The following is a 14,257-nucleotide window of genomic DNA, read 5'->3' as shown; positions in this document are numbered from 1 at the left end:
ACGAGCGTTGGCACAAGTGCTCTGGGACATCCTGTATATATATAAAATATTGTAAAATTAAAAAATTATATACATATATAACAAATTATAACAATATATAACAAAAATTTATTTAGTTTTATATGATCTAATAGAAAAATATAATAAGACACACATACACATACATATAAGACATGAATACTTACTACAGTATTTTATAAAGTCAACTTCATATTTACTCCAAGTTGTGAAATTTGGACTTGTACAGTTTAATATTAATGATGCGGTATTTGCTGTTCGTGGCGGCCACCAGCACTTCTGCTTTTTGTCATCAAATATAAGCTATGTTGCTGGTATTTCTGAGTATGAACTGTCTATAAGAAATTTTATAACGGCTTATTTCCTGTAGTTTCGTCACAATCTTATAATATATTCGTCATTATCTTTTAATTAATCTATAAATTAAAACAGTATGTTAATATGTATAAATCATTTCTACAAAGTAAATATATGACATCAAGTATCATATTGAGAAAAAACATTATTTTGAAAAAAAGAATATTATAATTATGTTTTAATGTAAAAATTTGTACACGATAAATGTAATATCAAAGTTTTTCATTTTATATTAATAAATAAAAAATAAAAAATAAATTTTTTTAAGATAATTATTTTTTGTGTTAACAGAACTCAGTTAATCAAAATTATAATTTTACAATTTTGCTTATAATCATATAAAATTTAAATAAATAAAATATTGTAAAATTAAAAAATTAAATATTAATACGGCATATTTGTAAATATAACTCACCAAAATTCAAAATTTTATCTCGATATAACTTGCACATCTCCAAATTCAGAAGGTATTTATTTACTCAAGACGAAAGAAGGAATACGTTGCAATGACAATGATTTGTTCCGTGGCTCTTCCCGCGGGACAAAGGGAATGTGAAGAATAACTGATGCATATTGATTATTCTCCACATTCTTCTTGCTCCGCGGGAGAGGCCAGGGAGCAAATCATTGTCGTGCAATGTACAGCATCTAATTATTAGTGTGAAGTAGCGGAATTGTAATATAAGAATTATTTTGATCCACAGATTTTAATAATAAACATTTCTTCTTTACTTCTGTGATTGGAATTATTATATTTTCCGAAGCAGTTGTGCTTAAAATTACAAATATACCCAATTTTTTCGAAGGACATGGAACAGTAAAAAAAGATGGATTTCTGGATTTCTGGATTTAAAAAGCATTTTTGCATGAAAATATAATATACTTTTTTCTTCAATTATATCCAAAATAAAAACTAAAGAATTATCATTAAGCAAAGCACACTTATCATTTTCAGTTAGTGCAATTTTGAAATTTTCATATTTAATACTAGAAATTTTTTTATTACTAGTATAAACAACTATCGGATAATTTACAATAGGGTACTGTGTAATTGGTTGTTGCATTTCTTCAAGAAGACGATTTGATAATTCTTCTAAAGATTTTCCACACTGAAGCAATTTTTTTTTAATTTTCTGCATATTATTTTCCAGAGTTATTGTTACGTCCAGGCCCGTAGAAAGGATGGGTCAGAGAAAGGGCGTAACAGGAACTGTTCCGATGTCAAAAGTCTTATCAACGAGTGACTCGGTGGTCCCTTTTTGGTAAGAGAATCGAATCTCTTTTACGCGGGACGGGACCTTGTGTGATCTTTCGCGTGGAGGGAGTGAGGGAGTTAAATAAGTTTACCGATCATTTAATTTTTAAATTAACATTTATTTAATTGATCCCTACCATTATACATATAACTTTATTGATATTATCAAATCCGCCTTAAAATTATTTGTATAAGTGTGTGTGTGTGTGTTTGTGTGTGTGGATCGCGGGTGTTACAAAAGTACGGAGGTCATCAACCAGAAAAGAAGGGGAACGAGTGCGAGTCTAAAGATTTTATTCTGGTTGGTATTTGTACAATAGTTTACAATAAGAAAAAAAAAATAATAATAAAGATTTACGAACAGTTTTATGTATGTTACGGCGCGATTTTGCACACGGTCGTGTCGTCCGATCTATTGGCTCGCGAGAATCGGCGGGTCGGCGTGATTTTAGGCATTTTAAATAAAGAATAAGGTTGAATAAAGGGGAAAGGAGACGATGAGAGGAAAAAAAAACAAAAGAGAAGGAAATTAAACTTACTACTTAGGCAGATTGGTTGCGTCCTTGCTGCTGGTGTAGTTGTGGTCTTACTCGGCGGGTCGTCTTGTTGAGCATTGACTCTAATAGTTTTGAGACGTAAACGGAACTCCCGTAGTGTAGATGAATTGCTTGAGTCAGCGAGCGACCGAAATGAATTTGATGTACTGTCAACTGATTTTAAATTTTGGAATGATCGTAATGCGCGAGTCTTCCCTTTTTATATTAAATCTTGAGGGCGTGTTAACAATTTGGGCGGGAGTATTTTTGAGATTTTGACGTGTAAAAGCTGTCGTTCGGTGAGATCCTTCTCCTCCTTATTTTTGATTGTTGCTGATTGGTGGGCTCTGTACGGCCTCTTAGGAAATTTGGAGATTCTTCATTTGGTTATCTCCTGGGATTATGCGGCTGTTTTTATCCATTATTTATTTAGGGGATCTCGCTTTCGGTGCTTTTTGATCATTTCTTTGAACATCGATTTCAATGTTTAAAACATTTTTTTCGTTCTGCGGCCCTCTTATGACTGGTCGGGCAATTATTGCTTTATCTTTATAGAAGGTAAAGACGTGGAGCCGACAGTGCGCAGCGGCATTATTTGTTTCTTTCTTAGGATTATGCAGCTGTGTTTGTTGATTTATTCATTTAGAGGATCTCACTATCGATCCTTTCTGATCGTTTCCTTTGAACATCGATTTCAATGTTTTAAAATATTTTTCGTCGCGTGATCCCTTTTATGATTAGTCGGGCGATTATTGCTTCATTTTCGTGAGAGGAAAAACGTGGAGCCGACAGTGCGTAGCGGCATTATTTGTTTCTTTCTTAAGATTATGCAGCTGTGTTTGTCTGTTTCGTTGTTTAGAGGATTTCGTTATTGATCCCTTCCAGTATTTGTTTAGATATCGTTTTTAGTAGGTCTAAACATTATTTGATAATAACGGTTCTTTTTTATTGCGTGACCCGTTTTTTGTGACCGATCGGACGATTATTGTTCATTTCGTGGGAGAAAAAACGTGGAGCCGACAGGACGTAACACCCCCGGCCTTAGACAAATGTTGGGGAGAAACCCAACATTTGCAGAAAAAGGGGAGAGATATGTTTTTCTCTTCCACAAATTTCGTTTAGGTTTGCTTATGTGTTTATGTTTTCGCACGCTGTTTGTTTATAAAGAAAAAAAGAGGAAAGAAAAAGGCAACCTCCAAAACCTCTTCCTATTTCTTTCGTCTTCCTTTTACACATTTTTTTTTTTAATGTTAAAATGCAAAACTATCTCCTCTTACGTTTTAAGAAAGAGAAAAGAAAAGCCAAAGGAGTGTTGTATTACGTTTCCTTGACCATCGTCGAAGGTTTAGATCTTTGTTTTCCCGGGTGACATTTTATTGCTCTCAGCGAAGGAATAATAGTTAAGTATTTTTATGCTGTTTGTGGAATTAAACTATTAAGCAAGATTGTTTTGCATTTTTTTTTATACGTGGATATTAAACTATCTTATAATGATATAATACATATGTTAACGTAATCATGCAATGTATATGTAATACTATAGAATAATGTTGTTATGTAATATTGTGGGTCTGAGGTATATATATATATATATATATATATATACATATATAACTATATATAAAAAATTTTTTCTTTTATTTTTATGTTAATCAATTGGGCAAATATATAAAGAAAGTGAGATTTTTATATATATATATATTTTTTTTTATTATTATTATTATTATTATTATCACTATTGTATACATGTACATATGTATTTTCTAATCCTTATTTTAATTGACGTAATAGCGATAAAGTAGTTAAATTTGTTGCAGGGGATCCACAATCGTAGCTTATTATTCCGTGTGTTTGATAAAATTTAATCATTAACATTGTTATTATTGCAACAATTTTCCTAATTCTGGAATCGATCTGAAAGTGCATATAATTAATTAACATTTGGTCTGATATGTGATATTCGCAACCGATTCGGATGTACAATTCGACTATTTTTCTTTATCCTAACTTTTACATTGTTTTTATTTAAGATTTCTAAAACTTCGTGAGGTCCAGTATATTGATCTCCGAATTTACCTGGTTTCGGGCCTTTTAACAAAAATACCTGGTGTCCCGGTTTAAATTTTTGTGGGTTGATTTTCTTATCATAATGGGTTTTTGATTTAATTTTTACCTGTATGACGTTATCGCGCGCGTTTCTTTGAATCGTATGTAACTGTGTGGCTAGATTTATTAAGTATTCGTCGTAGCTTGCTAATTTATCTTCTGATGCGAGAGGTTCGTTTGATGGAATTCTCGCTATTTTACCGAAAACTAGTTCGTATGGAGTGTGTTTAGTTGCCTCGTGTACGCTGGTATTATAATTAAACATCGCGAGACTGATCCATCTATCCCATTCTTTTTGTTCATTTGCATATTGTTTCAGATATTCTCCTAATGCGTGATGTGATCGTTCTAGTGACCCGTTTGATTGAGGATGAAAGGCAGTTGTGCGAAATTTGCGAATTCTGAATAATTTGGCAACCTTCTTCATTAAATCACTAACAAAGTTCCGTCCTTGGTCTGTCAATACTGCCTTCGGTGCTCCGAGTATGCAGATGAATCTATCCACAAAAGCTTCTGCAATGGTTTCGGAAGTTTGATTTAGTAACGGTACTCCCATGCAAAATTTTGTTAATTGGTCTTGTAACGTTAAAATATATTCGTTGCCTCTTTCGGTTTTCGGTAGTGGTCCTACAATATCCATTGCAACTTTATCGAAGGAAGATCCTGGCGTGTGATTATCATTGGTTGTTTAGTTTTAACTCGAACGAGTTTTTTTAATTGGCATTGTAAACATTGTTGAATGTATTGTTGAACGTCTAGTTTTAAATTTTCCCAGTAATAGTTATGCTTGATTCTGTTATATGTTTTTGTGACACCACGATGTCCTCCCACTGCGTAGGTAGACAGTGCATTTCTCCGATAATAATAGGTCGTAAGTCTTTAGGAGGATATTTAATTAATCCGTTGCAAATAATTATTTTAGTTGGTGCATCGAAGAATGTTAACTGTAGTGATGATTTAATATTACTCCACGGTACATTATTGATCATTTCAGTCCTTGCAATACTAATTGTTCCTAAATTTAATTCTTTACTTATATCGCGCAAATTAGTTACAGAGGCGACAATTCGGTTTAGAGTTAGCGTTGGTCCTTCCTGTTGCGTTTCGCTAACAGGTAAGGCTATGTGGTAAAAACTTTTATGTTTTATGACCTTAGGTTCGTTTAAGGTAAGGGACCTTAGGTTTGGTAACTCGTTTCTCTCGAAGAGTTTTTGTGAACCAGAATCCAAAGGGTTCCCGTTAGTGTCGACGAAATATGCTACGTTGTCTTTTCGTAGGAATAATAGTTCGCGGGATTCTATGACATTAAGTCCGCGTAATTTTTGAAGGTGAGGTTTTATTTTCCGTGATTTTAGATTTTGGTTGATAATTTCCTCTTCGTCTTCTTCTTCGGTATCGTTGTCTTTATCCGGTGGGTCATTTCTTTCTTCAGGTTCTTTCGTGTTGTTATTAGGAAGTTTTTTAATCATTTCGTTTTGTTTAAAATCTAATCTTGCTGTTTGACTTCTTGTTTGTATTTTATTTTGAGTAATCTGTGATTCGGGAATTTTATTTAATTTTTCGAGTGTGCAGGGTAATGTATCTGTATCGATTGTTTGGTCTGTTTCGTTTATTTCGTATTCTATTTTATCTATCTCATTGTCTGTTTCGTTGTCTGAGAAGCGTAAAGTAAAATCATCATCTTCTTCTTCTTCGTTATCTGATTCATCTAACATTCTGGAAATTATTTCTGCGTCTCTTAGGTTATCTGGGTTTAAAATTTTATTTTTCATAATTTTACAATCTGTTCCTTGAAAATCTACAGGATTTCGTGATAATGCATCTGCGTTTACGTTAGTTTTCCTAGCTTTATATATGACATCATAGTCGTATTCTGATAATTTTAATCTTCAGCGCAGTATTCGCATATTTGCATCTTGCGCGTTCTTAAACCACATTAATGGTTTATGATCTGTAACTAGAGTGAATCTCCTTCCGTATAAATAAGGTCGAAAATGTTTAACGCAGTAGACGATAGCTAATGCTTCCTTCTCGTAAGGGTCGTATTTTAATTCATTGTCTGTTAAAGTTCGTGAGGCATATGCTATGGGGCGATCTTTATTTATTTCTCCCTGCGATAATATGCCGCCCACAGCTATTCCAGAGGCGTCTGTAGTTAAAATAAACGGTTTAAAAAAATCTGGATACTGTAATACTGGTTCCTCACATAATTTTTGTTTTAAAAATTGAAAAGATTCTTCTTGTACAGGTGTCCATTCAAAGTGGGTATCGTTTTTCAATAATATTGTTAATGGTTTGGCAAATTGGGAAAAATTTGGTATAAATCGTCTATAATATCCTGCAAATCCTAAGAATTGTTTAATGTTTTTCGGCGTCTCGGGTCTTGGAAATTGTTGTACTGCTTCTAATTTTTTCGGATCTGGTTTTACTCCGTCCCTGCTAATTACGTGTCCTAGATACGTTACTTCTGTTTTCAAAAATTCGCATTTATCTGGTTGCAATTTTAGATTAGCCTTACGGAGTCGTTCTATTAAAGCGTTATATTTTCTTTCATGTTCTTCTAAAGAAGTAGCGTAGATAACGATATCGTCCATGTAGACGAATAATTCTTGTCCTTGTAACCCAGTTAATACTAAGTCCATTAGGCGTTGGAAAGTAGCAGGTGCGTTTTTTAGACCGAAAGGCATCCGGTCGAATTCATAGGGTCCATAAGGGGTTGTAAAAGCTGTTTTATGACAGTCTTCAGGATCCATTTTAATCTGGTGAAATCCGGATGCTAAATCGCATATCGAAAAATATCGCGCTCCTTTTAATTGATCTAATATATCGACAATATTTGGTAACGGATATGCGTCCCCAATGGTTTTATCATTTAAGGCGCGGAAGTCTAGAACCATTCTCCATCGCTTATTTCCTTTTGAATCCTTATTTTTTGGTACTATCCATATGGGAGTATTGTATGGAGACTGTGAATGTTTTACGATTCCTCCTTCAACGAGTTCCTCTACCTGTTTATTTATTTCTTCCTTATGCGTCTGAGGAAAACGGTATTGTCGAGTATTTATAGGTTGATTGTCTGTGGTTGGTATTTTATGTTGTATCACGTGCGTTGCAGTTAATTTTTCTCCCGGAATATAGAATCTATTTTGACTATCCGTTATTAACTTTATTATACTGTCTCTCTCGATTCCGTTTAAATGTTCCAATCTTAATGATTGTATAATTTCGGTGAGTCGACCGTCCTTTTCTTCTTCGGTGATTGTTAAACATTTTTCACTCTTGATTGGTGAACTTTCTTTATGTTTTGATTTGCGCGTAGCTTTGGAATTTTTTATAATTTCTTGAGATTGATTTAATAAAAGGGAAGAAACTTCTGACGACGGTTTATTTTTGTACTTAATTTTTAAAGATTTTCTTTCATTTGAATTATTTTCTTGAGCTCCTTTAAAATGCTCTTCTTTGGTAACATGAGAGGTTTCTGATTTAATTTTATTTGTTTCTGTAAGTAGTCCAACCTGCATAAATTTAAAATCTGGGAAGAATAAAGGACTTCTTCCCTTATAGGTTTTTGTCAAATCACGTAATGAGGTTTGGTAACTTCCCTCCTCGTAATCGATGAAGCTAGGATTTTCGAAGTTTGGAAACTTCCCTCCGAAATCCTAGAATTATCTCCCTTTTGGAAGGCTTGGTAACCTCTGGAGATTTTGGAATTAGTTAATTTTTTAGGAGAGGTTTGGTAACTTCCCCCTCCGAGGATGGTTGGACCTTCGAGATTTTTAGGAGAGATTTGGTAACTTTTCTCTCCGGAAAATTTTGAATTATTGATGTTTTTAATTTCCCTCTCAATTTTATTTTTATTATTATTTTCAATTTCTTCTTGATTAATTTTTTCTTCTTCGTCTTCATAATGAGTTTCTTCGATGGTAGGATTTTGTTGATTTTGTTCGTTTTTTATTTCGTTATTTGTAAATTCTTCTTCCGTTGGATTAGTTAAAGTTTCCTCTGGTTCGTGATTGTTGAATAGATCGCTTAAAGATTTCAAGCGTAAGGTAGGAACTTGAACTTCCATTTCTTCATCCAGAGTGCTTATAATGTTTAAATATGCTTTTCCATCGATGTTTTCAACGATAGTATCTCCTAAATGAATTCCAGGTGCTATTTTTACTCTTGGTATATATCCGACTTTTATCTCTGGGTTTTCCACTCTTACATAAAATACTGATTCGGAACGGAGAGCCACTGTAATAGTTTCAGGTGACAAGAAAGGTATGTTTATTCCGGAAACGTTTAAATGTTCTTGGGCGTAATCGATTTTCGACGAGGTTTGTTCGAAAAAATCATTTCCGAGAATCCCAGATTGCGAGATTGGGAAATAGTTAGAAATGATATGGAAAGTAACCGGTCTTTCGAAGAGAATTAGCGTAATTTCGCCCAGAGTGTAAACAGGATAATTATTTATACCGTTTAATTTTAAGATGTTCGTACAGTTAATACTTATTCTTTCAGGTATAAAATTTTCTTTGATAACGTTTGGTCCGGATCCTGTCTCTAACATAAAAATTATCTTAATCGTGTCACTTTTGGTTATTTGGACGATAGGCACGCGACTCTGTTTGTCGAGATTTACGGTTACGGGTCTTATTTTTGTTTCGGTTTTACCTACTTGACTACTTGAGTTTTGTGTGGGCGCTTTTCTTGTTCGGGCCCCTGCTGCGCACCCGATGTCGAGGGGCCATTGTAGTTTCCCTGTGCCTTGTTTTTCTTTTGATTGTTAGTAAGGCGCACTTGGCAATTTTCTAGAAGGTGTCCTTGTTCCTTGCAGTATCGACAAAACAATGAGTTTCCGGTTCTTCCCTGTTGGTTCATGCTGGATCGGCAATCCTTTGCAATATGTCCGTAATTATTACAAATTTGACACGTGATCTTTAGCCGATTTTCATTTTGTTTCCTCCAACAGTTATTAGCTGAATGTCCAGGTTTTTCGCACCATTGACAAATTATTGAAATTCTGTTAGCTGTATTGTTCACGTTACCTTGTTGACAAATTTTTGCATTGTGACCGGATTTCGAACATAATTGACATGTAATTAATTTTTCTTGTATTACATTGACCGACCGACGGACTTGAGGGTCGCGATACCGGCACTTGTCCGCGGTGTGTCCTCGTTTTTTGCAAATCTGGCAGATTAAAATGTCCGTTTCCTAAATCTGTGCGGTTGTTAGTGGTCTGAGATACCTGTAAATATTTTCTGCAGTCATTGGCCACGTGCCCTTGCTTATAACAGATTTGACAGATTTCTCTTGAGCTGGCGTTCCTTTGTCTTCCTGAGTGGTCCGTTCCCTGTCGTAATTCTGTCATTTCCCGAAGCTCTCTCTCTATTCTTAGAGCGTCGGCTACTGTCGCATCTACTTCTAAAGTTTTCGAGATTCTTTGCTCGATTTCTGGTTTTAATCCTTTAATGAAGCATTTGTTCATGTCTTTTTCTAATGATGCCTTAATACTCTGATCAACGGCAATATTTCCTGCGGTTTTATATGCTTCTAAAATTTGTTTTCCTAAGAATTTAACTCTGTTTGTGTATGTTACTACATTTTCGTCGCCCTTTTGATATATACACCCTAATTCTTCTTGCAATTGATAAATATTTTTAGTTGGCCCGTATATCTGCTTTAAGTAAGTGGTTAATTGTGAAACGCTATCAAAATTTTGATCTTGTATCGTGCGACGGGCTTCACCGATTATTTTCGTTCTTATTATTCTTGTTAGCTGTGGTTCTGTTTCTTTAGATAGCATAGATTTTGCTTCTTCACATCCCTCGATAAAATAATTTAACGGAATATTTTGACCGTCAAAATAAGGAACGGCCTCGATCGCGTATTTAAGAGTAGCGAAAGGATTATTCTGCGTCATGGTGTTATCGTAAAAATTTTCTAACTCTATTTCAATTTTATATTCGGCGTCGTTTACAGAAATATCGCTATCAGGCATGCCACTAGTATAGGAATGTTTTTCACTACTTGTCTCAGTGGTTACTTCGATTGAAGAAAAATTAATAATTTTCGGAGATCGTGTGGAAGTAGATGTAGTAGGTGTTGAAGTGTAAGGTGGTTCTGGTTTATCGAATTTCGGCCGTTTGTGTTTCTCTAGCGCTAATTGAAAATTTCGTTCTACTTCGTCTTTATCGGTTTGCCCTCTAGTCCTTTTACTCATTCCAGCTTAAGATCACACATTTCAATCAATCCCGGACGAGCCCTCAATTTTTCAGTATGTTACGTCCAGGCTCGTAGAAAGGATGGGTCAGAGGAAGGGCGTAACAGGAACTGTTCCGATGTCAAAAGTCTTATCGACGAGTGACTCGGTCGAGCGAGCTGCAGGTTAGCAAACAGGTAAACGACGGGTGTCGTTATTATGTCGTTATCTGTTATGCGAACGCTCTCTCAGTGGTCCCTTTTTGGTAAGAGAATCGAATCTCTTTTACGCGGGACGGGACCTTGTGTGATCTTTCGCGTGGAGGGAGTGAGGGAGTTAAATAAGTTTACCGATCATTTAATTTTTAAATTAACATTTATTCAATTGATCCCTACCATTATACATATAACTTTATTGATATTATCAAATCCGCCTTAAAATTATTTGTATGAGTGTGTGTGAGTGTGTTTGTGTTTGTGGATCGCGGGTGTTACAAAAGTACGGAAGTCATCAACCAGAAAAGAAGGGGAACGAGTGCGTGTCTAAAGATTTTATTCTGGTTGGTATTTGTACAATAGTTTATAATAAGAAAAAAAAAATAATAATAAAGATTTACGAACAGTTTTATGTATGTTACGGCGCGATTTCGCACACGGTCGTGTCGTCCGATCTATGGTCTCGGTTGGCTCGCGAGAATCGACGGGTCGGCGCGATTTTAGGCATTTTAAATAAAGAATAAGGTTGAATAAAGGGGAAAAGAGACGATGAGAGGAAAAAAAAACAAAAGAGAAGGAAATTAAACTTACTACTTAGGCAGATTGGTTGCGTCCTAGCTGCTGGTGTAGTTGTGGTCTTACTCGGCGGGTCGTCTTGTTGAGCACTGACTCTAATAGTTTTGAGACGTAAACGGAACTCCCGTAGTGTAGATGAATTGCTTGAGTCAGCGAGCGACCGAAATGAATTTGATGTACTGTCAACTGATTTTAAATTTTGGAATGATCGTAATGCGCGAGTCTTCCCTTTTTATATTAAATCTTGAGGGCGTGTTAACAATTTGGGCGGGAGTATTTTTGAGATTTTGACGTGTAAAAGCTGTCGTTCGGTGATCCTTCTTCTCCTTATTTTTGATTGTTGCTGATTGGTGGGCTCTGTACGGCCTCTTAGGAAATTTGGAGATTCTTCATTTGGTTATCTCCTGGGATTATGCGGCTGTTTTTATTCATTATTTATTTAGGGGATCTCGCTTTCGGTGCTTTTTGATCATTTCTTTGAACACCGATTTCAATGTTTAAAACATTTTTTTCGTTCCGCGGCCCTCTTATGACTGGTCGGGCAATTATTGCTTTATCTTTATAGAAGGTAAAGACGTGGAGCCGACAGTGCGTAGCGGCATTATTTGTTTCTTTCTTAAGATTATGCAGCTGTGTTTGTCTGTTTCGTTGTTTAGAGGATTTCGTTATTGATCCCTTCCGGTATTTGTTTAGATATCGTTTTTAGTAGGTCTAAACATTATTTGATAATAACGGTTCTTTTTTATTGCGCGACCCGTTTTTTGTGACCGATCGGACGATTATTGTTCGTGGGAGGAAAAACGTGGAGCTGACAGGACGTAACATTGGGTAGTAACTAGTTAAATAGTTAAAAGTTAAGTTAAAAAGTTAAAAAATTAAAAAGTTAATAACTTTTAACTTAACTTAGTTAATTTTAAATGCCATAAACTTTAAACTTTACACTAGTTAATTTTAACTTAACTTATTAACTTTTTTTTATATCAGTTAATAAATAATTTATTAATATCAAAGTCATATGAAAATTGATGATCGTAATGTATAAAATATATATATATATATATATTAAAGATATTTTATTTGTTTATATGTATCGATTTGTTATTAGATAAAGAATTATTAGAGTGCTTGGGAGAGAAATAAATTAGGGACTTTAAAAGAACTCTATTTAAAATTAACCAATAATTTATAAGTATTTATAATTAATATTATATTTTAATAAAAATATTTATTTAATAAAAATATTCTGCCTTTTTCTTGTATTTTATATCTTTCCTTTGTATTTTATACATATTTTAATAATGTTAATTAATAATGTAATTTACCAATTAATAATATATAAAGAAAAATAAAAAATAATAAAAAGCTAGTCTTTTGTAATTTATAAGAAAGAAAAATATATTTTCTACATTTTCTACTATATCTTTTTATTATAGCCTAAATTAAAATATCAATTAAAATATTAATTATGCAAAAAATGTAGTTTTATATAATTAAGATTAACTTTTAATTTTAATTTTTAACTTTTTAACTTAACTTTTAACTAAGTTAGTTTTTGTTTTTAACTTTCAATGTTAACTTATTTAATTTATTGCCAATTAACTTTCAACTTAACTTAGTTAAAAAAAAAAATTAACTTCCCCAACCCTGTTATTTTCGAACTTAAAACAACTGATGTTATCAAGACAGCCAAAGGTTTGTATATCGTTAGAAATATGAATAAGATTATGAACGTTATGTGACAAATATTCGTCATCATAAATAGTCCCGTAATAGGAAACAAACCATAATAATAATGAATGTGCATATGCAAGAAATGTTGTACACATTTGCGGATCAGCCATTATTCTTATTGCAACACTAAGACAAAGAAAATAATTATATCAAATCGAAGGTATGATCGATTTCAAAATTACTATCCCGGTATATAATAAAAATTGACGGAATTCTTTAGCTTTCTATCTATCAATATCGACTAACGTTCTAGGTTTCCTTGCAAACTCAGATGGAATGCAGTGTTTAATATAAATTAGATATTGTGAAATTGAATTAATATTTTCCGGATTTAATCTATTATTTTTTTCCCCTAATCCTAATTCCCACAATTGCAACAACCGTTTTGTAACACCCAAGCACACAAGATGCATGTAATCTAGAGGAATTTGTGAAATCATTCCGATACCAAGCTTTTCTGATATAGAATCGCCTATGTGATGTTCACTTTGAAGTCTATTCTTAAACGAATCATTCATAGGTGTTATTTATTTCTGGAAAAATTACTCTACTGTTAAGAAAGTCACCTTCTTGTATGCATTTTGAACATGAAAAATATCCTGTATGTCCTTTCGTATAGGTAACAAATGATTTTGCTGGAGCATCACATAATATTGCATTAATACTCACTTTATATTTCTTATTACATACAATTATGCCATTTTCAGAGAGGAACATAAATTCATTAACAAAACTAGTAAGAAACTCATTTGCATCGCTCGGTTTGCACCTGCCATGATACATATCGATTATAAATGGTAATGTATGAATACTAATACCTTCAATCGAGGCCATGATAGACCAAAATTGACTACTAGAACTCTTAGAAATTAGTAAACCTACATTGATTTTAATTTCACTTGTCTTAATAAATTTGGAATAACTCTCTATGGACCGTTTCAAAGCAGAAATAAGACCAAAATGTACATAACGACCTTTACTCAAACATTTTACGGATACGTTACGTGGTGACTTAAATAAAACTCGTAACATCACTAGGCAATTCTGTGTGCCCATGTTTTTTTAATATTCGAAATAGCTCAATAGCAATACTGTGAGGCATACTCTATATTCTATAATTAACTTCTGCAAGTCTTCTTGTAAGCTTTGTTCATTGTTACACTTGAAAAAATCTGCCAAAGATATATTATCTTGTAGATCAGGAGGACATATTTCATTGTTTTCAGATATATTATCTTGTGGATCAGGACATATTTCATTGCTTTCAAACTGC

At 33.7% G+C, this 14,257-nt stretch overlaps 2 pseudogenes; both read right to left on the bottom strand.

The window, feature by feature from the left end:
* Positions 1-1,023: 1,023 nt before the first annotated feature.
* On the bottom strand, positions 1,024-13,833 carry LOC140672836 (uncharacterized; annotated as a pseudogene).
* LOC140668288 (uncharacterized) lies at positions 8,932-10,483 on the bottom strand (annotated as a pseudogene).
* Positions 13,834-14,257: the final 424 nt, after the last annotated feature.

The sequence above is a fragment of the Anoplolepis gracilipes genome, chromosome 1, assembly GCF_047496725.1.
Source record: "Anoplolepis gracilipes chromosome 1, ASM4749672v1, whole genome shotgun sequence".
Lineage (NCBI taxonomy): Eukaryota > Metazoa > Arthropoda > Insecta > Hymenoptera > Formicidae > Anoplolepis > Anoplolepis gracilipes.
The sequence above is the reverse complement of the archived record's forward strand: the minus strand, read 5'-3'. Positions and strand labels throughout refer to the sequence as shown.